General features: G+C 51.3%; 1 long non-coding RNA gene across 1 annotated transcript; it reads right to left on the bottom strand.

The window, feature by feature from the left end:
- Window positions 1–11,102: 11,102 nt before the first annotated feature.
- LOC136389566 (uncharacterized) lies at window positions 11,103–19,677 on the bottom strand. Its single transcript, XR_010748315.1, has 3 exons — window positions 19,464–19,677; window positions 11,252–11,335; window positions 11,103–11,146 (listed from the first exon to the last, which is right to left on the bottom strand). It is a non-coding gene; the product is annotated as an uncharacterized lncRNA (long non-coding RNA).
- Between the last annotated feature and the right edge of the window lie 7,644 nt (window positions 19,678–27,321).

Below are 27,321 nucleotides of genomic sequence, written 5' to 3'. Positions count from 1 at the left end.
GACTTTCTGGAGCCCAGATTTGCATATATCCTCCCCACCCTGGGGTAGATTTGCATGCCTATTTGCATGTGTTTGCTTAAAGCATTCTCCTATCCATATTAATTTCTGGCATTTTGATTTATGTCATGGCTCCCCTCCCCCCAGCTGGCTGTCTCCATGTCTTTTGCTCCCCCTTCTGGAAGGGAAGACAGGGCATGGAGCATGCCCAGTGACGGACAATCCCAGGGTTTCTCTGTGGCATTGCCTGGCGAAGGCTGAACACAACTTCCCTGAGAGCTAAGCCGCCGGCTTGGCCATCTTGTGCTCCCGCTGAAACTGCTGTAAGCTCGACAGGTCCCCAAGGACTGTAAGCTGAGCTGTGTCCTTGATGCTCTTGCTGGGCCTCAGGGAGCGCCCGGCCAGAACGAGACCGCCTGTGGACTGTCGGTGGAAGAGCAGCTAATGGAGTGTTGAGTGAGTGTCGCCTGGAAGTCTGGGGGCCATCCCATGTGAGTCGCCTCAGCTGACCAGAGGGTCAGGGGCCTGAAAAGGGCTGGGCTTGGGGGCTTGGGACCCTTTCCAGGGCCCACTGCAGCCACTGGGCCTGCAGAGCCTGCTCCCAATGTGCGCGCGCGCGCGCGCGCACACACACACACACACACACACACACACACACACACACACACACACACACACACACACACACACACACACTACAGAGCAGCCTGGAGCTAGGAAGAGGGTTGGAAACTCTGAACTGCTATGTGGCCCTCGGTAGAGCCTTTCCCCTCTTTGGGCTCCAGTTTCCCCTTCTGCACCATAGGAGTCTTTGCAGTGTTGAGTTGCAAATGCGTGCAGGTACCCCCAGCTCATCATCGGGGCCCCAGGGAGGGAGGATCCTCCTGCCGCGGACAGGCCACAGCCAACTCCGCCATCCTGAGGCTCACTCTCTTCCTCCCCTGGAAGCCTCCCTCTGGTCCCTAGGTCTTCTGAGCTTCGGTGAGCATCCAGTGGCCAGGCCTGCTGCCACTCAGCCCAGGTTAGTTATGATGGGACTGGGGGAGGAGCCAAGAGGCTGCTGGGAATCCAGACGGCCCCTCCTCCATTCCATCCCCACCATCTCCATCTTAATGAGGGCCCGCTGGAGATGCTCCCGTGTCAGGGCACGGGAAGAGCTGGGGAGCTGCCTCGGAGAAACCCTTGCCCACCAGCCCTGACCTCAGGCCGAGAGCTCCCGTGTGCTCTCCCCCACCGCCCCACCACACATGTCCTGGGCCATGCAAGGCTCAGCTTGTCACCAACAGGCTCTCGTTAAATGAGGTGGCGTGATTGCCCCTTATCGCAGGGGCTTATCTCCTGTGGTCCCTCGCCGTCCAGACTCCAGAAAGCCACTCAGCAGGCATCTCCCAACCTCTTGCTTCTCCAGCCCTGACTCTCCCCGGCCCCACAGGGACACTGGATTCCACTGACCCTCCCAATTGCTCAGTCAGGCTGGGGACAGAAAAGGAATAGAAAAAGCTAGGAGAGGACAGCTTTTCCCCACTGCTCCTGGATTTGACATCCTCACGCCCGTTTTACTCACCCACTTGACTCACCCGCTGTGTGGTACAGATTCGGGCGGCCCGCCCACCCCCTCTGTGGTGCGTTCGCTACCTACTCCCTAAGGTTTCCTAGCAGAGGCTGTGTCCCTGCTCAGACCGGGCTTCCCCAGGCTCAGGGCTGTGTCCCCCCTCAGACTGGGGCTCCCTGAGGGCAGGGATATGGCTTCCCCTTCAGTGACACTTTTCCTATCATCCAGCCCAACTTGCTTCCAACACAGCCTCACCTACTCCAAGTCTAGACTGGGCCTTCCACTGCCTGAGGATCATAACCCCTAGAGCACTGCCTGGTGTCCGGGCAGAGGGGCCAGAGCAAGGGCCCCGCGGCGCCTCTCAGGGAAACGGGGCATCACTGATGGGGATCGACGTGCAAATCGTAACAGGAGGCAGGGGAATGGACATGATGACCCCTTTATTGACTCTTTGGGTCCATAAAACCTTTTATAGGCTCTCGGTGTTCAACACAGGATGACACCATGATGGGGGAGTTGCTTATGTTTTGTTTTGTGTTTTGATCTGGGAGGTGGGTTGTTAATAAAGACAGAAGGAAAGAAGGACGAGAGGGAATGAAAGAGGAAGGGAGAGAAGAGGGAAAGGGAGGAGAGGGGAAGGGAGACACAAGAAGCGGAGAGGAGGGGAGAAAACACAACCTTTTCCTCTTTTAAGTCTCCTGAAGGGAAGTTTATTTGTTTAAAATCCTCTTATCTCCAACACTTGTTTCCCCAGTGGTTGAAGGGGTCTGTGAAGTGAGGCTGGTTTTTCTCCCGGTGACAACAGAGCTCCAGGCTCCTCGAATGGCCCACGAGTTCCCTGGAGAAGGAGGGAGAGGGGTTTCCACTGAAGGCTCCGGCCGCCTCTTGCTGCCCTTTGTCCATCCACCCTCCCTCTGAGGCAGCCTTCATCCAGCCCCAGACCCCTGCGACCGGGACAGGGGACGCAGCTGTCCAGGCTCCGTGGTCGGCTCCAGCCAGCTCCGTCTCCCTCCAGCCTCCCTCTCCTCCCTGCCCCCTCAGGCCTGGCTCGGCCTCCCCGGATGCCAGCCCAGCCAGAGGCCACCCAGCCTGCGCTTGTGCTATCCTCCTAACTTCTGCAGGGCTCTCCCCTGGTGCGGCCTCTTCCAGGAAGTCTCTCTTGATGCCCTGCTCTCCCTAATTTGCTCGTTCATGTGTTCATCCTTTCAACACGGGAGTTTTGAGTCCCTGAGATGTGCCAGGGATAGGAGATAAAGGGTCAGGGGAAGTCAGCGTCTAGGGGAGGAAACCAAATGTCAACAGTCAATAAAAGCCTTTTAGGGTGATCTTCAGTTTACTCCAGTCTATAACAATAATATCTGGTGTCAACTGAGGGCTTACTGTGCGCCAGGCACTAGTATAGATGTTTTACATCGAGAAACTCATTTAATTCTGGAAACAGCTCTCCCAGGTAGGCCAACCAGCCGGAATGCTTCACATGAGACCACATGAGCCCGCGGTTTCAGCTCGTGAGGGTCAGACCTGAGTTCAAACCCAGGCAGTCGGGTCAGAGGCTGAGCTCTCAAACACGCACTGCTTACCTGACAGTGCAGGTCTGCCGCCACACGCCCTGAGGCCTGCCCCCCACCCTCACCCTGCAGGAGCGCCCTGTGACAGTCCTACTGTGCGCCCAACTTCTTGCCTGGGGCTGAGTAGGCCATTTTTTGAGAGAAGTGACATGCCTCTGGCCCTGCCTGCCCTGCCTCATGAGCCTCAGCCTGCTGCCTGGGGCCCAGCTCTCTGTGGAGAGTGGGCATCTCCCAGGCCAGACTATCAGCCACAGGTGGGCAGAGCCTGAAATCTCCTCAGCCCCAGGCCCAGCACGAACCCAGAAGGACTTCCCTTGAGCTGGCCAAGGTGGGCGCTAATGGTTGGCAAAACGCCAACTCCGAAGGTGGCCAGGGCAGCGGTTCTACCCATAATGACCCTGAGGGAAGTGCTGATTCCCAACGGCCTACCCAGCACCCCCTCCCCCACCGTCCAGAAAATAAATGTCCTACTGGCTTGCCTCAAGCCTCAGTTTCCTCAAGGCTCAGAGGCTGGTGAGAAACAACCTCATTTGGGGAATTGTTGGAGGATTTTCCTCTGTTGGGGATGCCCCTGGAAGCTCAAGTTCTATCCCTTCCCAAGGGTCCTAATCAGACCCAGCAGTGCCAGGAAATGTCCCAGATCTGAGACAAAGGAAGGGAAAGAAAAGGGGGAATACATACATAGGAAGAAGGGAATTGGGGGCAAAGGAGGTGCATTGGCATACACAGTGTGTATTGAGCACCGACTATGTGCCCGGCCCCTGGATGTACCAGGTAGGGATGGGAGCCCCAGTCTTCAAAGAGATCTCAAAGCTGGTTGTAGCTGATGGTAGCCCACGGGCCCCCAAACCCAAGTGGGAAAGGGAAGACTGGGCTGAGATGACCCCTCCACGAATCAGCTGGGCTCACTCCCTGGAAAGGCAGGGCCAGATGACCAGGTTCCCAGGCCCTAGGTCCCTGGTGCCCCCACCTCCTGTCCAAGGGAGGCAGGACCCTAGCCCTTGCCCCTATTGTGGGAGTCAGGTCCTGTCTGAAGTTATCCTGGGAGGAGGCGCCGCGCAGTGGTCAGTTCAGGTCTAACCCAGACAGGACTGCCTGACCCCTACCCAGCAAGACTAGTGCCATTGAGATAATGCTGCTTAAACACCACTCTTACTCGTCACTGTGTGGGTACGGGGGACAGAGGGGCTTCACCAGGGAGGGTCCTCACCTCATGAGGCTCCCTCATCCATGTAGAAGCCGCTCTTGGGCAGGTAAGAAAGAGAGAAACTTCCAGAGCTGATGCCAGAGCCAGTGGCCTCCCCTGCCCCAGTCCATGCAGCCGAAGGAAGAAGGGATGGAGCTAGGAGCTGCCCAGCCAGGAGGAGGCCTTCTCGGACCAGCCTCTCCTGCCTCCCTGGCTGCCAGGGTCTGTAACAGGCTGTCCTGAGCCCAGGGTTCTCCCTCAGGCCTGCAGCCGGAGCCCCGAGTGCATGGGCAAGTGCACGTGGGTGTTTGCATGCTGCATGTGTGCCTGCCGATCCACACGTGTGTGTGTGCACGCACATATATGCACGCTTATGAATGCAGGGGCCCTGGGAACTCGAGGACTTGGCTTCCTCTTACTTCCAAAACCACAAGGCTGCTGGCCAGCCTCAAGCCTCGGTTTCTTCGAGGCCCAGAGAGCCTGATGAGAAACAGACCTGACGGAGCTGCGCACGGATGTGGGTGGCCCAAGCGAGGGAACCTGTCAGTCTGAGGGTTTGCCCTCCCCCGGGAGCCGAGTGGCCTCAAACCGGCTGAGGACCCTCTTGGGGCCTTCCTTGTCGTGAATACAGAGAAGCAATTCATGAGGCCAGGGCTGCCAGGCTGGCCCGAGGTGAGGCTGGTGAACCCCTCGGCTGGGGATGCCACCCCCGCCTGCCTGCCGCCCCCCATCACCATGCCATGCCCCTGGCGGGGACCCAGAGGCACCAGTGTCCCTCTGGATGAGAGAGGGGGTGGCTAAGAGAAGCTCTCCCCCCTCAACGGAGTGGGGCTCCCCTGCCCAGCATCTTATAAGATTCAAAGAAGCATTTGGAAGGGGGAAGAAGGCAGAGGGGTCTTCAAGCCTGGTTTTCTCAGAGTCAGACCACAGCTCTCCTGCATCAGAGCCCAGTGTGAGGTTGTGCTAGGGGCTCTCTGAGAAGACAGATCCCGGGGAGTGTTCCCGCCCCCCAGGAATCCCGGCTGAGCAGGGCTTAGGTGGGTTAGGAAATCTGCATTTGTAACAGGTGCCCCGGACAACCCCGAGTGGCACAATCACAGCAAAGCGAGAAGCCATGTTTTAGAGACCTGGGTTGGAATCCCAGTTTCTCCTTATCCCTAAAGTGGGGTTAATAATATGACTTCACGGAGATAGTGTCCCATCGTAGATGCTCAACATGTAGTAAAACAACAACAACAATAGTCACGACAGGGTTGACCTTAGCCCAGCACTGGCTGTGTGTCAAGTCCTTCCTGGCGTTACATGACTCAGCCCTGAAAGGCCAGGTTGGGCTACGGAACGCGGGGACCTGCTGTCCCCTCCCTTGTAAATGGCAGACAGAAAGACTCCCTCCTCTGGGAATGATGTGGGACCTGGGCATCCCCCCACAGCTGCCCCTGCCCACCTAGACCAGCACTCCCAGAAGCCCCCTCTCTTTGGGGAGATGCAGCCCAGAGCCTCCAGGAGCCAGACCTGGTTTCCTCCAGGCTAATTGGCTAATCCTTTGCCTTGATAGCTGAGGTCTAGACATGACCGCTCCCAGGGCCGGGCCCTCACTCTGTCCCTCTCTCTGGCCAGCTCAGAGCAAAGAAGGATTAACGTGCAAGCTGGATTTGCTCACCTAATTCTTTATCGGGACCCTCCCTCTCTTCTGACAAGGGAGGGCAGACGGACAAGGGAGGCCTCTGGACAAGAGGAGGGAGGGAGATAGATGCAGCTCCCCCTCCAGCCCTCCATCCCTCCATCCCTCCACCCCTCCATCCCTCCATCCCTCCATCCCTCCATCCCTCCATCCCTCCATCCCTCCACCCCTGCACACCTTCTCCTCCTTCCCCGGGGAGTGCCAATGCTGGAACCATCTCAGCCCACCCTGAGCCCCCCACCCGGGGAGCTGACCCCCCAAACAACCTTGCTTTTCAGACAGGAAACTTCAGTGTGGGCTGATGGCTGACCCAACTATTAAATGAGGCTGGGTTCACTTTGAACCCTGAGTTTCCAGACACTCAACGCTTAGATCTCATCTCCTGGCAGTGGGACAAAGGCAGGGAAAGAGCTGCCCGGGGTCCCAGACAGGGGTCCCCCTGGCCGAGCAGTCAGGGAACACCGGTTGTGGAGCACGGGCCCAGTGGGGAGAGGGGGCGAGGAGGGACAAGGTAAGAAGATGCTGGCCACTGGGGGAGTCAACTCTGATGGGGAAGGAAGGTTTGGGCCACAGGGGGCGCCAGAGGCTCCAGCAAGGAGGACTCTGGGGAAAGGCAGAAAACTGAGGCTTTAGCTCAGAGAAGACGGGTGTGGGGGAGAAGGAGAGGGTTCTAGGACTGTTTAAACCTCGACGGGAGTCATTTCATTTATTAAAGCTCATTATGTTGACAAACACATGAGGTTCATATTATAATTCCCATCTTACAGATGAGAAAACTGAAGACCAAAACGTCTCTAGAACTGGCCCAAATGCACACAGCTGGCAGTGAGGGGAGCGGTGAACAGCCTGCCCGGGCACCCGGTCCCGGCGGGGGTCCCAGCTCCTATCTACCCTGCCCCGAATCCACCGAATGCAGGACTCAGCTGAGAATCCAAGTCTCCACTCGCAGCCCCCACCAGCCCTCACTTCCCATGCGGCCCATCTCCACTCCGGGAGCTGCTCAACCTCCCCTGCCTCCGGGAAGCTTCCTGCCCATCCCAGGCTGCTTCAGGGACTGCCTGACGCAGGGCTTAGCCTGGACGCCAGACTCACACGCTCTGGCTTGGAAACCTTGCTCTCATCTGTGCATCGCAGGGCTAGCTGCAAAGGCGGACTGTTGGGCAGATAAAATGTATTATGTTCACTTTGTTAAAGATGACACAGGAGGCCGTCGCCCAGGTGATATTAATGTGTGTTGGGGCAGGCAGGATTGTTGTAGCCTGGAGCTTGGTTTTGGGATTAAGCCTTTCCCACCCTTTTTGATGTGGGGTGGTACAATCCAATCATGCCTCAGAGAAGTGACTTTGTATTAGAGACTTCCCTATTTTGTATATTGGATTAAAGGTTGTGAAGCTACACTATAAAATGGGGGCAGAACGGGACTTGGCTCTTGGTTCCTGACATTAGAGGAGAGAGCAGAGCAGAGAGCAGAAGGAGGCCACGTGGAGGAGGCCAGGAGAAGCAGCCAAGATGGCGGAGTATTGAGTGAGAGGCCAGTTTGTGCAGTTTATGCAGGGAGAAGGAAGGAGATGGGGAACTGAGGAGAATAAGGCTGGTGAGCTAGAAACCTTTGATTCTAGGAAACTCGGATAAGTCAGTGGCTTTGTGAGCACTGAATGTGAGTGGGTTTTGGAGCCCAGTGTGTATGTTTTTACTTGCCCGCCGGGTGCAAGCTAGGATTAAAGACTATGGCCCACCAGTTTTTGGCTCCGTTGTTTCTTTACCGACTGTCCGAATCCAATGCAAATCTGCATGGGCCGGGCTGCTGTGATAGCAGCCCTGGCCTTGGCTGCTGGCTTTACACGGACTAACGCTGATGCCGACTTCAAAGGGCAGTATAGAGTTTAAGGGATACTGAAGGCACAGGAGTCACCCAGAGAGGGGGGTAAAATGAGGCTTGGTACGTGTGTGCACCTTCTCTGATATCACAGAGCACAGCAGCGGCAATTCAGATGGGAACCTTAGAGCTGGGAGATGAGGAACGAAGCCCACATTAGAGGTCACCCCACCCCCAGGTCCTTGGATGCCTGGTCCAGTGCTCCTGTCCCTCGGTCATGAAATCACAGGGTCCCCAGGGTTGTCAGTGCTCAGAGCCAGGCCCTGGAGAGGCTGAACAAGGACAACTTCCCAGGCCAGGCCCTCTCTCATCTGCCCTTCCAGCACCCACACTCCCTCAGAGACCGGCTCCCTCTGACCCCGGTGGTCCGTCTCGGGTGTGGCGCTGTTGCAACAGGCGCCCATTGTCCGCAGGCCTGGGTGCACCTGTAGCGCCTTGTCCCAGCCCCGTGAGTCAGCTCTTGGCAGGCCGTGGGGCGGCCACTCCACATCGTCTCCAGCCTGAAAGAGGACCTTTCTTTTCACTTTTCTCCTCCTTCCTCCCTTGCTCTCCATGAAGTGGTCATCTCGGCAGGGCAGCAGGGAACAGCGTTCTCTGCCAGGGTTTCTTGCGTCTCCTTGGCCGGGAGACAGGGTGGGGCCTCAGAAACAAAGAGAAGGCAGCCTAGCGTTGGCCAAAGCTCTGATCTGCTTTAGAGCACTGCTTTGTGCCCCGAACTCCCTCTTCCAGGGCGGGTGCTGAAGTCAGGGCAAGTGCAGCAGCAGCACCTAACTTCTCCGGAGTCTGCCCACTTGACGACCTCTACCATCCGGCCTGACACCTAAGATCAAAAGGCTTCTGAGCCGGGTCAAGATGGTCCTGACAATCGTCCGGCAGGAGTTTAACAATTAAATTGTAGAACTTCACTCACTGATTTTTCCCCCCTACTTGAATATGCTCTTTAACCTCTACACTGTTCTAGTATGTTTGGTTATCTGATTTACATATATATGAAAGGGATAAAATCAGAATGGGGAAAAGATCACTGAGAATATTTTCACTGACAGCAAACGGTATCGGGTGGTGAAGACACAAACGATAAAAAGTAAATCCAAGAACTAAAAAATTAAATCAATCTGAGTGACTTGGGGTAAAGGCAAAGGAAATGATATACACCAGCTCCTAGGGGCATCGCTGTGTTTCAGTCACAGTAGGGGGTATTATTCCTCACGGGGAGGCTGAGTATTCAGTGGAAAACTGGATCATGCGCAATCTCTGTTTAAGAAGGTTTGAGAGTGTGTGATATAGTTTTTACAAAGATTTTTAAAGGCATCACTTCATACTTCTTGATGTTTTTGATACTTAAGGAATTCAGTAAATGAGAGTTAGTCATGGCAGGCTAAGTGATCTAGCCGTTGCTCCCACTGAGGACGACCAGAACAACCGGAGAAAATATTTGAAGATCTGTTTGAAGCCCTCAGGGAGGAACAAGATAGTGAAACGTTTCTGGATCATGACTAAGACCTGGAGAAGAAAGAGTGGCATTTGGGACCATTTTCCCCCCTGAGGGGATTTGCCCATTTGGGAGGCGTCAGCTAAGAGTCCAAAGAGCAGAGCAATTTTTCTTGTTGTTCTGCCTTGGGGGACTAAAAGGACATGGATTAGAGTTCCAGGCTTATCCAGGGATGGGATTTAGTGAACTCTCTCTTTTTAAGAAAGCACCTCCCAGAAGGGATGTACCCTAGAATTTAAGAATGAACCAGAAGTAGACAGTTCAGTTTCCAATCACTCAGTCCTTAAAATTGGACTTGCTGAATCTGTATTTTAATGACCTGGACACCTGGCAGACACAAATGAGAATCCTCTCTGAAGGAAAGTATCATCATTCTAGGACTAAAAAGTTATTTCTACAAACAAGTCCTTAAATACAATGTCCAACACATAATCAAAAATACCCACACACACAAAGAGTCAGATAATATAATTTTTAAAACGGCAGAAACAATAGACAATAGAAACAGACCCAGAAAGGCTACATGTATTAGAGTTATCAGCAAAAATTTAAAGTAATTACACGTGCTATGTACCAGGAGATTGTTGTGGTTACTATTGCTGCATAACAAATTACCTCAGAATTTGGTGGTATAAATAACAATTTTGTTGTCCCGTGATTTTGCGGGTCAGGAATTCAGGAAGGGCTCGGCCGGGCAGTTCTCACCGTGTCTCTCACACGGTGCTGTCAGATGTCAGCTGGGGCTGGGCATCCGAGCCAGCTCCCTCACATGGCTGGCAGTTGCTGCTGGTCATTGGCTGGGAGCCTGGCTAGTGTTGTTGACCGAGCACCTCTCCATGTCCTCACCAGCATGGCGATCTCAGGGTAGCTGGACATCTTACATAGCAGTTGGCTTCCTCCAGGGTGTGTTTTTAAAGGAGCTAAGCAGAAAAATGCAGGGCCTTCTCTGACCTAGCCTCAGAAGTCATCATAGAGTATCACTTCCATTAAATTCTTTTTTTTTTAATTTTATTTATTCATTTTAGGGGGGGGAGAGAGAAGGGGAGGGGGAGGAGCAGAAAGCATCAACTTCCATATGTGCCTTGACCGGGCAAGCCCAGGGTTTCGAACCGGCAAAACCTCAGGGTTTCAGGTTCACGTTTTATCCACTGCTCCATCACAGGTCAGGCTATACATGTGGTTTTTTTTTTTTAAAATTTTTTTTTATTCATTTTAGAGAGGATAGAAGTGGGGAGAGAGAGAGAGAGAGAGAGAGAGAGAGAGAGAGAGAGAGAAGGGGGAGGAGCAGGAAGCATCAACTCCCATATGTGCCTTGACCAGGCAAGCCAGGGTTTTGAACCGGCAACCTCAGTGTTTCCAGGTTGACGCTTTATCCACTGCGCCACCACAGGTCAGGCACCATTAAATTCTGTTGGGCACAAAGAAGTTACTAAAGCCAACCCAGAGTCAAGGGGACAGACACAGACGTCCTGCCACTGCTTCTTCATGGTAGAAATGTTTAAAATTTGGCAGTCCAATTTGGAAACTTCTGCAGGGACAAAAGAGTTAAGCTTCTGTTGTTGAGAAAATTCCAGGGCATTGACAATCTCTCTGGACAATGAGATATTCTAGACTTTATCCAGTCGAACTATGTATCATCTCCAGAAGAATTTCACAAGCTTGCCTGGGCTACATCCCATGAATATCTTCACAACACAACACACTGCTAGAGATGATCAAGGTGCAGGGTGGGGGCGCCCCAACTCCATGTCCACATTCACCGTGACCCTTCTTTGCCATCATCCTTCCTGAGACCTGTTTTCCCGCACAAAAGTGGCAAGGAAACTCCTCAGAAAGCCCCAGAATATTAAAAGCATGCAGTGGCAGAATTAGAAATGGTCTTAGGTAGCATGCACCTACCTGGGGTTTCCTGCCCCTGGCGGATCCTTAGAACACCTGTTAAGATGAAGATTCTTGGACTGGGAGAAGATACAACTTCAAAACCTGCCAAGAATTAAAATTTAAAGTAGTCAAGGAGCCCCCTGTTAATCAATAAGAAAAGGACAGGAAATCCAACAGAAAATAATGAGCAAAATATATGAATAGATTTGTCACAAAAGAGGAAGGGTAATGACTAACTATATGAACAGATGGGCAAACTCACTAGTCATTGGAGAGACGTAGAGAGGTTCATACTTCAAACCACAGTGCACCTCTCTATACCCAGCTGAATGGCACGTCTCCCAGTGTGGGGAGGTGATTCTCCCGCGGTGAGAGGGTGAGAGGATACACCAATACAGGCACACCTTGGAGATACTGTGGGTACAGGCCCAGACAATCACAATAAAATGAGTATCACAATAGAGGTAGTCAAGATCTCTTTGCTGGTGGACAGTCTTGTCTCCAATTTGTAAAATATGCAACATCAATGTAGCACAAGAAAGCAAAGTGCAATAAACAAGGTATGCCTGTTTATCCATTCTGAGAGCAGCAGTCTGACTGTATTTAGTGAAACTAAGTATGCATATCCCCTGAACCCTCCAAATCCCACCAATAGGTATATAACCTGGAAAAAAAATGATCATTCAAGGCAGAAAGAGGACATGTGCAGGATGGCCATGACAACAACATTTAGGGTAGTGAGGACTGGGAGGCAGCCTCAGTGTTCATCCCTGGAGGAGTAAATAAGTAAGATGTGGCGGCTTCCTTCCAAGTGGCTATCAGGAGCAAGCCCGGTGCGCATACAAGGATGCACAGGTCTTAGCAGCAATGGTGGATGAAAAAAGTAAGAAACAGAGGAGAGTTACAGTGTAAAGCCGTTGATACAGATTATCAAACATGCAGAAAACAACACAGCCCGCTACACAATGAAGATGCGTGTTTCAAGACTTACGTAAGTATGTAAGGGCGCAAAATGAGGGTTTTGGGGCAGGGGGTTGGGGATAATGGGACTAGGAGTGGAGATCAGGAGTGAAGGAGAAAAATAAAAGGAAAAGTAACATTAAAAGGGGTTTTGAACAGGCCAATGACGATACTATACTGTGAACCAGAGCACACGTAGTTCAATTGTCTGTGTCTGTGGTAAAAAATAAATAAGTAAAACAGATTTCTAGACTTTGGTGACAGGAATTAAGCTTCAATAGGCTGATTAGTGTGGCCAAAAATACAGGTCCCGGTGGTTCCATTAATGCCCTCTGCAACATCCTAGATAGATGTCACCAGTGTTTACTTGAATATATCCAGTGACATGGAGCTCATCCCTGTAGAAAGTACTTCTAATTACATTATATTGTTAAATTATATAATATGTTTATTATATTATACTATATTATATTATTCAGTTCTAATGATTAGAAAGGTCTTTCTGAGGCCAAAATTCATCTCTTGGTACTTTCCAAACTATTGATCCGAGTTCTAGTCTTTGGGGCGAATAAAATAAAATAATCAGGTCCTTCCTGCTTCCGCATGCCAGCCCTTCAGTGACACAATATCTTCAGCATGTCCCTGTCCACCAACTTCCCCCTCCATCTCATTTCCACTCTAGCCAAGCCATCCCCTGAATTCTGACCTAGCTACCAGTGTTTTTCTTCAAACGTGGCTCCTTCAGAGAAAACCCACACTCTGGGTACAGCCTGAGCAGCTCAGAGTGTATATAGCAGGACATACACCTCCTTCATCCAGGGTGTAATGCTTCTGTTAATATAACCTCACATTACAGTTGCTTTTTTTTTTTAAGTAATTCTCAGTGAGTTTATGGTCAGCAAACTTCCAGTTTCTCTTCAATAGAATTGCTATGAGGCCTGCTCCGTTCATTCCTCCTTACATTCACACACACACACACACACATACACACACACACACGTATATGGAACAGAATAAATGCACAAAAGATATACAGTGTAAAACAAGATCCCAACCACCTACTTGGCTTCTTGTGTATCCTTTGGAGCTGATCTATGCATACACAAACATGAACACACATTCTGATGGTACACAGTGAAGCACAGTCTACACTGTCAGAGGACAGTCATGTACTTTGCTTTTCTTGTTAACCATCTATCGTGGAGAACTTTTCTTATCATGTGTAAGCCCTTGCTTGGTTTTGTATCAGCTCATGGCCTTCCGCAATGTGGATCTACGCGGGGTATTTCACCCATCCCGGCTGGTGGACATTCAGGTTGTGCCCAGTCCTGGGCAGCATTCCAGACTGTGCTGCTGGGACTACCTTTGCACGTAGCCATTCCCTACATGTGCCAGCATCTCTGGAGGATCAATACCCATGTGCCTTCTGACTTGGATTTTGTTTGCACCCCAGAGCTGGACTTTGTCATTCCTGCCTGCTGCCGATCGCTCGCGCTGGACTTCCCCCTTGTCGCAGGCACTGGCAGACAGACCCAGGTCCTCTTTGTACTGCCGAGCCCGGTCCTCTCATCAGCAGGCAGGGGAGGCAGCCTCTCAAGCCTCCATTCAAGCCATTGATAAAAATGTCCAGGGTGATGAGGCCAAGGACAAGGGCCCTAAGGCAAGCTCTAGAGAATTCCGAGTGTTCATTCAACAGCTGTCACCACAGGGTGTCCCCGCTGCTGTCAGGGAGCCAGTCTCACAAGAGTATCCCAACAAGCCCTGTCACGCTCCTGGCGGAAACTCAGCACTCCCACCTCCAGCAGCCCTGCTTCCTGGTGAGAGAGAGACCTGCGCCGGGTTAACGTGGCATCCCTCGCTCTACGCAGACTTGCTGGACGGTCTGGAGAGACAATCCCTGGTCCTTGTGGTCAGCAGAGCTGGGAACCTGTGCTGCCGGCTTCTATTTACGTGGCTTTGAACAAATTGCTTAACCTCCAGAAGCCTCTGTTTCCTCATCTGCCAACTGGTAGTAACCAAACCCACTTCTCCATGTTGTGCGAATAGACAAAATTATTTGTCTGCAGTGGGGTTCTGGTGCAATCTGTCTGTCTGTTGGTCAGTCCGTCTTCCTTGCCTATTAAGGCACTTGCTGAGTAACTCCCAAGCAACTGGCTTCAAGCTCAGAAGTCTGTCATCCCAACTGCACCCTTCCCACTTTAAGCACCAGAACACGGTGGGCCCGACTCTGGCGTTCTGCCCTCTCTGCATGGCAGGGAATCTTCTCCAGAGGTGAAACTCCCTGAGGCCCCAGGCTTTAGCCTCAAGAACGTGGCCTGCTCTAGCCTCATGTTGCTTGTCTTTACTGTGACCGGCCCATTCTTCTTTGCTTTGGTCTGTCCCGCTTCCAGGGAGAGTTGGGCCTATGTCCTGCTCCCACAAAGCTAGAAGAAAGACTGCCGCCTGTGGTCTTTATCCCTGAGACCTGCACCCCTCCTACCCCACCGTTCTCTCTCTCTGCTGGGTGAGCCACAGGCTGGTCAGAGGCCAAGAGTTCATTTTACCAGATTTTGAATAAGGACTTTCAAAATAGAGTTTGTTTCAGCACCCTCTCCACCCCCGGTGCCACCTGGGGTTCACCCCCACCCCCGTGCTGGCCGTGATGACTTGGGAAGGCCTCCAATTCCCCGCCTTGCACTTCTCGACACCATCCAAAGTATAAAGCCTCTGGATCCTTCTTTTCCTGGAGTTCAGGAAGGCCATCACCCATGGGCTCACTTCCTGGGGCTCTCTGCTGAGCGAGCATTCACAGTGACAAAGCCACAGTCACTTCCAGCTAGTGCCCACAGGAGCAAGGGCCCATTCCCCTTAGCCAAATTTGTTCAACAGTCAAGTGTTATGGCAGGCTGCGGGCCAGGTCTCGCTGGGAACACAATGGAATATGACCCAGCTCCTGCCTTGGAGGAGATACACGAAGATCTAGCCACCCCTGGCTGCCGCGAGGGGTTGGTTGTGAAGGCTGCACGTGCAGAGGAGGCGGGGCTGGCTGCTTCCGCAGGCTTCCCTCTGCCAATTTCACAGCCTCTATCAGGAGCGCGTCCTGCCGCCCGGCCAGCTCTGAGTTCTCAGTCACGTAGAACCTTGGTCTGATGGCGTAGCCCAAGCACAAGTCCCCAAAGGCATCACTGCCCTTAAACTTTTCAAAAGGAGGCAAACAGGAGGCAGGAGCAGTTAGGCAGAGCCAGGATGCCAACCCAGCCTGGGTTCTTCCTACTGTTCTCTAAACACCCCCCCCCCCCAGCCTTACTGCCCACCCCTCCCCCACTCTGTCCTGCTCTTGTCAGGAAGGAGAACTGGCTCTGCTCAGGCCCTGTGTGGTGCAGACTCATACCCAAGTCCTGCCTTCCCCGGGCTTGGCCCTACGCTCGGGGGTCAGCCAGGTGCAGGAACGACTACCAGTCGAAGGGAAGGTGAGCTGTGCTGGGTGAGAGGTATGGCTCACAGGCCTTCAGGTTCAGAGGGGAATGGCCACCCAGCTGGGGAAGGGGGTGAAAGTGTGTGAAACCCCAGTTTGCAGAGCACTTTGCTCCTTTGCACTTCTCCTGCCTCTTGTCCTCCCACCTGCCCCGAGCCGGGCCGGCGGGCAGGGAGGCGGCCTCGCTGGCCCTGGAGAGGGCGGCTGAGGCTGCAGTGAGCAGGCTCGGAGCGAGGAGGACCCTGCTGTCCCCTCCTCTATCGGGGAGGCGTGGGCTTTAGAAGACTCTCTGGGGTCTTCTTCTGGACATGAGGGTTCCAAGGTCTCTTTTCTGCGGGCAGGAGACCCGGTCTCAGCCTGGGCGGGGAGGCTGGGGCTGTCCCAACTGACAGCGCCTCTTCCAAGGGACCAGCCCAGACATAAAGTGTGGGCGACAGTGGCCATGGCAGACCAGGGAAGTACCGGCATGCCCTGGGGACACTGAGCACTAACAGCCACCCCCAGTTTTCTTGAAGCAGCATCTGGGGGCAGGTTTATCCCCCCTGTCCCAGCTCATGTTCCCAACCCCAGGACCCAGCCTCTCCTTTGAAGGGTGGTGCTGGAACTTGACTTACTTCTCCCAGGTCTCACGGGAGATGGGGGTACCGTAGGCTGAACCCCTCTGCTCGGCTGCTTCAGGGCAGCAGCAGGAGGGGGTGGCCCTGCAAGCCTTCCACCCCCCACCCATGACGGACACCTGGCAGAAGCCCCCAGACAAGTCCCTTGACCAGTCCCCTCAACTGGCACACAGAGGCCTCTGGAACTAAATGAGATCATGCAAGGGCATGTTTAGGACAGAGCCAGGCACCTGGTCAATGCTTGATAAATGTGAATTGCTGCTATTGTTGTCATTGTCATTAGTATTATTGCTCAGCTCCAGGCCAGTCCCCACCATTGCCTAAGGTGAGGGTCAGTCCATTGAAGGCCACAAGCCTACCCACCGCCCTTTGTGGGGGTGAGGGGCAAGGGGTGCGGTTTTTTGGTATGGCCCAGGGAAGAGAGAGAAGGACCTCAGATAAGACGCTGAGTTTCAGGAGGTGGGACTCCTGACACAGTCCAGCCTCTGAAGGTGTTGGTTATCCAATATTTGTATATTTGGGGTGGAAGGCTTGTAATATGGCTAAGTCGCAGAAATGGCACCCAGGAGCTAGTAGTGACATCCTGCAAGAGACTCCAAGTGGAAAAAGAGTAGGCAAGGCCTTGCTGACCCCATATTCTCAGAGACCTGATTCTCTTTGAATGTATTTGAAAAAGTAGCAGAGAACAGGTCGCAGTTCCGTACTGTCTCTTTGCCTATCAGAGTAAAGGAAATGTCCCCGGGCCCTTCTCTGCGTCCAAAATCCTGACGATGGCCTGCCAACCCTTATAGGATCTGGTCCCTCCTACCTCTCTGCCCTCATCTGTTACTACTTTTCCTCTTGCTCATCCCATGATGGCCTCTCTGCTAGCTCTCAAACAAGCCAGTTCTTCTACCACCACAGGGCCTTTGCACACGCTATTCTCTCTCATGGAATGTGGAAACAGTTATGCACACAGTTCCCCCTTTCAGATCTTTATTCAAATTTTATCTTCTCAGTGTGGCCTTCCCTGACTTCTCTATTAAAACTTCATCACTCCCACCTGACCAGTGGTGGCGCATCGGATATAACATCGACCTGGGACTCTGAGGATGCAGGTTCGAAACCCCAAGGTTGCTGGCTTGACTGAAAGGCTTGAGTATGGGTAGCCAGGTTGAGAATGAGGTAATAGACATAATCCTATGGTCTCTGGCTTGAATCCCAAGGTCACTGGCTTGAGCAAGGTGTCACTGCCTTGGCTGGAGCCCCCTGGTCAAGGGACATATGAGAGGCAATCAATGAACAACTAAAGTGCTGCCACTACGAGTTGATGCTTCTCATCTCTCTCCCTTCCTATCTCTGTCTTTCTCTCTCTCTCTCTCTTTCTCACTTAAAAAAATTCTTCACTCCTTTATACTCACATTCTTATCGTTCATTTATTCTTTATTTTTTTCTAGAACATGCAACACCCTCTAATACTTATTTTGTTTACTATCTTAACCCTCTACTAGAATGCCAGCTCTATGAGGTCGGGAACCTCTCTGACAGGTTTGCTCACTGCTGTCTTCCTAGTGCCTAGAACAAAGTCTGTCACATGCTAAGTACTCTGTAAATGTGTTGAGTAGGAAGGAGAGGGAACACCCGGAGGCCTACGTACCACAGAGACCTCTGCACTTCTAGGGGTGGCAGAAGGCCAGTAACTTCTCCAGGGGGACCTGTAGTCCAGGAGCACGTGAATGAAGAGGTTGCTAGGCAGGGTGATAAGCAGAGAGCCAGTGGGGCCGTGCCCCTTACCCTATTCTGGCTGAGAGGGAGTGTCACCCCGAACCCCACTCAACTCGCCTCTGCACAGGGAGCTGCCCTGGTTCACGCCACCTGCCCCTTGGCTGGCTCTCACTCCAGCACACTCTCCACCCCCAGCCTTTCGACCTCAGCTCAGGGAGAGGAATGGAGTGAGGATAAAGGGAGCAGCCCTAACCGGTCACCTACTGTGTGCCAGGCGTGTTTCACACACCTTCTCTCTGCAGCATCCCACTTTACAGATGAAGAAACCAAGGCCCAGAGAGATTGTGTAACTTGCCTGGAGTCATAGCACTAGTAAGCAAAGGAGCAGAATTTGCTCCCTTGCTTTAGTACCTACCCTTGGGGACAGTAGGAAGAACTGTCTAGGCCGACCTGGAAGAGGGAAGAATTTGTGGCTCTGCGGAGGAGTCTCTGTGGGGCAGCAGCAGCTACCGGGGTGGGCTGAGGAGGCCTGGGTCCCCGTGTATGCTCCGACACTCCAGCTCCTGCCACTGGCTGAATGCCCCACACCGGGTGGGCAGCGGGAACTCCTCAAGGCCATCGCAGGGGTCAGGGACAGTTTGCCTTAGCTCCTGCTGGCTGTCAGCTCCCTCTGCTGGACCCAGCCCTGAGGACGGACTCAGACATAGGGACGCCGCTGTCCGTCTGCACTCGGGCTCTGGCAGCCCCTCCCCTCGCATGTGGGTGGTCACGCTCGGGGCTCCTGCTGCCCCCCCCCCACTGTCTGGGGAAGGGAGCCTCCAAAGGATCTGTTTTGGGTGACCTGGAAGGCTTACACTGGAAGGTAAGGGGAGGGGAGCCAACCACTGCTGCCACCACACTCAGCTCGGACCCCACCCCTGTGTCTGCAGACCGGGACTGCGTCTCCTCCATTGGGTCGGAGGCTCCCTGAGAACAGGTCTGCCTCTCCCATCAGACTGGTGACGCCCAAGGGCACGGCTCTGTCCTCTCCCTCAGATGGGGGGCTGTCTGTGGTTCGGGGCTCTGTCCCCTGCAGAGGGAGAGTTCCGGAGTTGTGCCACTTCTCACCTGTGAGAAGAACCCAGCTTGGCCCCCGCAGGCACCCCAGGGCACCTTCCCAGTGGCTGGCCCCTCCCAGCCCCCAGGCACCTGTGCCTGCCACTCTCCCCCTCCTGGGCTCCCCGTCGCCACCATCAGAGCTGCGCTGACACTGGGCAGTGCTGGGTAGTGCCACCCTGACCTCAGCAGCCCCAGAGGCGGTGCGGTGAGCAGCCCAAGAGCCAAGCCAGGGATGGGACGTGACTGCCCCTCTGAACTCAGCTGAGGCTTGACCATGAGGAAAGCGATACCTCGGGGAGGCGGAGTGACCGGTGACATCAGCATACGTGACTGTCAGCCCAGTTTTCCCCTCTGCCCTCCACCCCTCCCACCCGCCGTGCCTGCTGAGCACACTGACCTTCAGCTCACGGGCACAGGCCTCTCTACGTGCCCACCCCAAGGACAGGGGCAGTGCCCAGAGGGGAGGGCGCTGTTTGCTGACGCCTCGTCTTCTCAGTGAGCACCCAGGGGACAGAGGAGGCCACAGGCCCCACAGCTCTCCAGCCTGGGCTTCTGGGGCAGGAGCCAGCCACTTCCTGGGTGACCCTCCTGGTTGGCAGCCCTGTCCTGAGGGAATTGATCATTCTCTTGGCTCCACCACATCTTCCTCTGGAGTGTCTGGCGGGCTCCCCATGCCTGGAGGCCAGCGCAGAGGGCACCTGGCTCCCCACCCCAGGCCTGCTGACAGCGCAGCCGTGCCTGCGTCCCTGTGGGAGCAAGGCCCAGCCAGAAGGGGCAGGGCCAGCTGTCCCAGAGAGGCAAGTTCAACCACCTTGAATGACCACCACTCGTCCCTGGGGTGCCTTCTGGAGAATCTTGTTGCTGCAACAGCTCTTCTCAAGGGCCCCCCCTCGGCCCCACTCAAGGGATGCCAGGTTCAGAGCTCAGCGTAGCCCCCAGGAGGGCTAGACCAGTTAGAGACTCCCCAAACTAGACCTGTGGCTGCCAAACTTGCACCCTTATGGTTGCACATGAGTCAGTTCTTTAAAATTATATACCATAAGGCCGACTTTGCAGCTACTCTGAGGTGTGATACTAGTTTAAGCAAGAAACAAATCAACAGAACAGCAAGACATTTAACAGGGATATCCGGGAACCAGAAAGTCCTAGTGAGCCCCGATAAGCTCCCACATGTCCCTGGGGGTAAGGAAGGCTGTGTGCACACTAACAGGAGACTGGAGAGGGCCTTCGCAATCTACTCATTCCTGGATAAACACACAGAGTGGAAAAGTTGAATCTTGAATGTGTTCCCCAACCCACACACAGATACGTTGGCAGGGGGTAGAGAGCCTTATTGGATCGAGGCATTTAAGTACAATTTCTGACCAACCATTGGCAGAACACTGAGCTATGCTGACCTCAGGCAACGTTGAGGAAGCCAGGCTTAAAAATAAAAACAAAAAAGTTTTAAAAAGAAACTGGTCAGAGACACCAGCAGCCTCACACTGTGAGGACAGATTCCATAGAATTAGTCTCGGCAAGTCACTAAACAAACAAGCACCAATCTTGGTGATGGTGGTGGCAGTGAATCAGAATTCAGAATTGCTACAATGTATTATCTAAAATGTCCAGTTTCACAAGATGTGAAAAGAAACAAGAAAGGGCGATCCATTCAGAGCAGAAAAAGCGGCGAATAGAAACTGTCTCTGAGAGAGTCCAGATGTTGTACTTAGTGGGGAAAGACTTCAAAACAGCTATTACACATAGGTTCAAAGAAATAAAGGAAGCCATGTATAAATAAAGGAAAGACCCATCAAATAGAGAATATCAATAGAGATAGAGATTACATTTTTTTTTTTTTTTTTTTTCATTTTTCTGAAGCTGGAAACAGGGAGAGACAGTCAGACAGACTCCCGCATGCGCCCGACCGGGATCCACCCGGCACGCCCACCATGGGGCGACGCTCTGCCCACCAGGGGGCGATGCTCTGCCCCTCTGGGGCGTCACCATGTTGCGACCAGAGCCACTCTAGCGCCTGAGGCAGAGGCCACAGAGCCATCCCCAGCGCCTGGGCCATCTTTGCTCCAATGGAGCCTTAGCTGCGGGAGGGGAAGAGAGAGACAGAGAGGAAAGCGCGGCGGAGGGGTGGAGAAGCAAATGGGCGCTTCTCCTGTGTGCCCTGGCCAGGAATCGAACCCGGGTCCTCCGCACGCTAGGCCGACGCTCTACCGCTGAGCCAACCGGCCAGGGCTGAGATTACATATTTTAAAAAAGAACCAACTGAAAATGCTGGAGTTGAAAGGTATGATAACTGAAATAAAAGATTCACTAGGGGGATTCTATAGCATTTTTTGATGTGGAAAAATCAGCAAATTTGAAGATAGATCAGTTGAAATAATCCAATCTAAAGAAAAGAAAGAAATAAAAAAGAATGGAAAAAAATGCACAGAGCCTCAGAGACCCATGGAACATGATCAAACATACTAATATATGCTTAATGGGAGTTCAACAAATAAGGCATGAAACATACAGAAAAAAGGCAAAATTGCAAAGATAAATCCAACCATATCAATAATTAAAGTAAATGTGAGTGACCTAAACATTATCAGACTGGATTTAAAAAACAAGATTCAGTTATATGCCACCTATAAGAGACATTTTAGATCCAAATAGGCTGAAGATAAAAGAATGGAAATATATCCACCATGCAAATAATAACCACAAGAGAGTTCAAGTATCTATACCAATATCAGATAAAATAGACTTTAAGGCCAAAAAAAAAAAGATACTAGAGACAAAGAGAGACATTTTTAATTATAAAAGTGTCAATTCATCAAAATTATATAATAATTAAAAACATATGCATCTAGCCTGACCAGGTGGTGGCTCAGTGGATGGAGCATAGGACTGGGATGTGGAGGACCCAGGTTTGAAACTGTGGTACTAGTAACTATGGGCTCATCTGGTTTGAGCAAGGCTCACCAGCTTGAGCCCAAGGTCGCTGGCTTGAGCAAGGGGCCACTCAGTCTGCTGTAGTCCCCCGCTCAAGACACATATGAGAGAGCAGTCAATGAACAACTGAGGTGTTGCAATGAAGAATTGATGCTTCTCCTCTCTCTCCCTTCCTGTCTGTCTGTCCCTATCTATCCCTCTCTCTGACTCTCTCTGTCTCTATAAAAAAAAAAAAAAAAAAAAGTGTCTAACAACATAGCCCTAAAATACATGAAACAAAAACTGACCAAATCAGCCTGACCAGATGGTGGCGCAGTGGATAGAGCGTCGGACTGGGATGCGGAAGACTCAGGTTCGAGACCCCAAGGTCGCCAGCTTGAGCATGGGCTCATCTGGTTTGAGCAAAAATTCACCAGCTTGGACCCAAGGTCGCTGGCTCAAGCAAGGGGTTACTCGGTCTGCTGAGGGCCCGTGGTCAAGGCACATATGAGAAAGCAATCAATGAACAACTATGGTGTCGCAATGCGCAACGAAAAACTAATGATTGATGCTTCTCATCTCTCCGTTCCTGTCTGTCTGTCCCTGTCTATCCCTCACTCTGATTCTCTCTCTGTCTCTGTAAAAAAATAATAAAAAATTAAAAAAAAAACTGACCGAATTAAAGGGAGAAATAGAAGATTCAACAATAACAGTTGGAGATTTCAGTACCCCATTTTCAATAATGAATAGAACAACTAGAAAATCAGCAAGGATATGTAAGACTTGAACAATACTATTAACCAACTTAATCTGCCATGTATAGAACACTTCACCCAACAATAGCACAGATGCACATTCTTTCCAAATGCACTAAGAATATTCACCAGGATAAACCATATGCTAGACCATAAAACAATTATCAGTGAGTTGAAAAGAATTAAAATTATAAATTATACAAACTATGTTTTGTACCACAACAGAATTAAATCAGAAATCAACAGATATTTGGAAATTAAACAACACATTTCTAAATAACACAAAGGTCAAAAAAGGAATCACAAGGCAAATTTAAAAGGATTTTTTAACTAAATGACCACAAAAGTACAATATATCAAAATTAAAAGAAAGCAATTAAAGCAGTTGCTTTAAAATAAAATAGCTCAGTTGCTGAGCAACAGAGCAATGGCTCCAGATCACCAACGATCACCAATGGCAGGCAGAGAGAGCATCACCCATTAGGGGGCTTGCCAGGTGGATCCCAGTTGGGGTGCATGAAGGAATCTGTCTCTCTGCCTCCCTGCTTCTCACTTAATAAAAAATAAAATAAATTAGAAAAAGAAGAGCAAACTAAAACCAAAGCAATGAAAAGTAAGGAAATAAAGGTCAGAACAAAAATAAATAAAATAGAAAATAGGAAAAAAAATAACAAAGCTAAAAATTAAAGATCAACAAAACTGATGAACCTTTAGCTAGACTGACCAAGAAAAAATGTAAATTATCAAAATCAAAATGAAAAAGGGGAACATTACTACCAATTGAATGGTTAATTAAGAAATTGAATGGTTAATAAGAGAATACTATCAACAACTTTATGCCAACCAATTAGACACTTAGATGATTAACATTTTTAGTCATTATGACTAATAATAATGACTAACAGTGAGCCTGAGCAAGCAGTAGCACAGTGGATGGAGCGTCGGCTGGTGTGTCCAGCTGGAGCATTGGGTCGCTGGCTTGAGTGTGAGATCATAGACATGATCCCAAGGTCACTGGCTTGAGCAAGAGGTCACTGGCTCAGCTGGAGCCCCCCAGTCAAGGCACATATGAGAAAGCAATCAATGAACAACCAAGGCGCCGCAACTATGAGTTGATGCTTCTCATCTCTCTCCTTTCCTTTCTGTTTTTCTCTCTGTCTCTCTGTCTTTCTCTCTCTCTCTTTCATGAGCACTAAAAAACAAAACAAACAAACAAACATAAAACCACAGTGAGATACCACCTCAGACCCACTAAAACAGCTATGGCCAAAATGACAGATGACAACAAGTATTGGTGAGGATGTGGAGAAATGGGAAACTCTCATACACTGCTGGTGGGTATGTAAAATGGTGCAGCCACTTTGGAGAACAGCTTTTTTTTTTTTTTGGTATTTTTCTGAAGCTAGAAACCGGGAGAGACAGTCAGACAGACTCCCGCATGCGCCCCACCGGGACCCACCCCGCACGCCCACCAGGGGGCGACGCTCTGCCCACCATGGGGTGATGCTCTGCCCCTCCAGGGCGTCGCTCTGCTGCGACAGAGCCACTCTAGCGCCTGGGACAGAGGCCAAGGAGCCATCCCCAGCGCCCGGACCATCTTTGCTCCAATGAAGCCTCAGCTGCAGGAGGGGAAGAGAGAGACAGAGAGGAAGGAGAGGGGGAGGGGTGGAGAAGCAAATGGGCGCTTCTCCTGTGTGCCCTGGCCGGGAATCGAACCCGGGACTTCTGCACGCCAGGCCGACACTCTACCACTGAGCCAACCAGCCAGGGCCTGTTAATTTTTTTTTTAAGTTAAACATGAAGTTACCATATGATACAGCAATTCCACTCTTGGGTATAGCCCCAATAGAAATGAAACATGTTTACACGAAACTACAGCGGTTCATAGAAGCATTATTTATAACATCCAGAAAAGGAAAAACACTCAGATGACCCTCAATGGATAAAAGGATCAATAAAATGTGGTGTATCCACACAACAGAATACTTACTGTTCAGCTATAAAAAGAAATGAAATATTGATACATATTAAAACAGGAATGAATCTCAAAAACATTATGCTAAGTTGAAGAAACCGGATACAAAATACCATACGTTGTATGATTCCATGTATATGAAATGTGCGGGAAAGACAAATCTTTCAAGACAGAAAGTAGGTGAACAGGGTTGAAGACTGACTACAAATAGGCAGGAGGGATATCTTTGGTTGGGTGATGGGGAAATGTCCTAAAATTGAATTGCAGTGATCATAGCACAACTATCTATGTTTACTAAAAATCACTGAATTGTATACATAAAATGGGTGACTTTATAATACAGAAATCATACTCAATAAAGCTCTTTTAAAATTAGATGTGTTTTGCATATAAAATATATGTTTACCAAAATAAAAAAAAAAGAAGAAAGAAATGTTAAAGGGTGAGATAAAAGAAATATATCTTAATTTTTAGTCATTTTTTTTCCTGAACCGTTTCTACTCTTGAGAACACTAAACTCAAAGGACATGTGGTCTAATGGTTAGAGATGTGGGCCATGAAGCCAGGCTGCCTGGGTTCAAATCTCAGCTCTGTCACCTACAAGCTGAATGACCTTGGGGAAGCAAGGTAAGCTCCCCAGGCTGTGTCTCTTGTTTGTAAAATGGGGATGATGAGAACGGTACTAACTAAACAGGATGTCCAGGGACAGTGGGGAAGAGCCACTCCCAACCCATCCCTGTGGTGACCACTGGACCACAGGCCCGTTGTCCCATTGCCCCTTCTGTGTCTTTCTCATTCCCAATTCCTGAGCAAGGCAGCGCCACCAAAACAAGCCATAAAGCGCCTACCCCAGACACACACACTATGCAGACTGCCCCAAGGGCTCACAGAGACTGACGACAACTTATCTCTATTGTGGGGACAGGGAAACAGGCCCAGAGAGAGGACACTCACTCTTAAGAACATGGGCAGGACTCGCATTTCCCGTGGCCCGAAAGAACTTTGAAAGGGGAATGTCAAAGGTTCAATGGCAATTCTTTTTTTTTTTTTTTTTTAATTTTATTTATTCATTTTTAGAGGGGAGAGAGGGAGAGGGAGAGAGAGAGAGGGAGAGAGAGAAACAGAGAGAGAGAGAAGGGGGAGGAGCTGGAAGCATCAACTCCCATATGTGCCTTGACCAGGCAAGCCTAGGGTTTCGAACCGGCGACCTCAGCATTTCCAGGTCGACGCTTTATCCACTGCGCCACCACAGGTCAGGCTCAATGGCAATTCTGAGCATCACAGGGAAGAGAGGGTGTGAAGGGAATTGACGAGGGGGTGCTGTGCAGAGGAGAAGAGAGTGGATGCGGGAATGGGAGGGCTGTCCTTGCACCACCGATCTCTGCAGGGAGGGGGACGCAGAGGGTGGGCGGACAGCCTGAACTCCCAGCAATGGTGTGGTACCCCTCATCCCCCTGGGCCCGGGGCAGGAGCTCCCGCCCACCTGGTCCAATTCGCGCTGGGCTGGGCGGAAGAAGATGTTGCCAACTCTGAGTTCACTGACCCGGGTTTGGAGGTCGTGGGGGTGGCCGTGGGGATTAAGAGTGGCGTGGCAATCCCTGTGGTCTTCGGATAACGGTTCTGCTGGGCTTGTTGGGCTGATTTGACCGCTCCCAAACCCTGGCTGAGACGTTGCGGGCCGGGAAGCCCCTGCAGACCAGGGGAGAGGTGCAGCTGTGTGGGCTCTGGTGCCCACCTTGTGTTAGGAACCCCCCCACCCCGGGACGGGATGGGGAGCTTCTAGTCGCCTGACCTTTGCCCAAACCAGTTTGCAGCGTCCTCTCCAAGGGGCATTCTCATAGTAAGCTCATGATTCCCCCTCTAAAAACTGCTTTCACCCCAAATTAACTTCTAGAGGTCACTACCCTCACAATTAGGGGTTCAGGCCAGAGAATTTCAGATACCCCCCCAACCCAGCTTCCTCCGCTGACGCATTCCTCCTTCCTCTGTTCATCGTTGCCCCACTCCTACCTTTGCCCATCTCTCTCCCTCTTAGCCAGCTCACAAGGAGAACAGGGCAGAGATTGAAAAGGACACAGGCCTTGTCCCAGGGCTGACCTGGTTTGAGTTACCAGTTCTGCCCTTTATTGCTGTGAAATCTTGGTCAAGTTGTTTGACCTTTCTGTACCTCAGTTTCTTCATCTAGAAAGTGGGGATAATAATACAGTGTGTCCGTAAAGTCATGGTGCACTTTTGACCGGTCACAGGAAAGCAACAAAAGATGATAGAAATGTGAAATCTGCACCAAATAAAAGGAAAACTCTCCCAATTTCATACCTATCCAGTGCAGTTTGATGTGGGCTCACGCACAGATTTTTTAGGGCTCCTTAGGTAGCTATCCCGTATAGCCTCTACAGACTCATCACTGACTGATGGCCTACTAGAACGGGTTTCTCCACCAAACTGCCGGTTTCCTTCAACTGCTTATCCCACCGAGTAATGTTATTCCTATGTGGTGGCGCTTCGTTATAAACGCACCGATATTCACGTTGCACTTTGGTCACAGATTCGAATTTAGCGAGCCACAGAACACACTGAACTTTCCTCTGTACCATCCACATCTCGACTGGCATGGC

Source organism: Saccopteryx leptura, chromosome 1 (assembly GCF_036850995.1).
Source record: "Saccopteryx leptura isolate mSacLep1 chromosome 1, mSacLep1_pri_phased_curated, whole genome shotgun sequence".
In the NCBI taxonomy this organism is placed as follows: Eukaryota; Metazoa; Chordata; class Mammalia; order Chiroptera; family Emballonuridae; genus Saccopteryx; species Saccopteryx leptura.
This window is presented reverse-complemented; position numbering and strand designations above follow the sequence as displayed.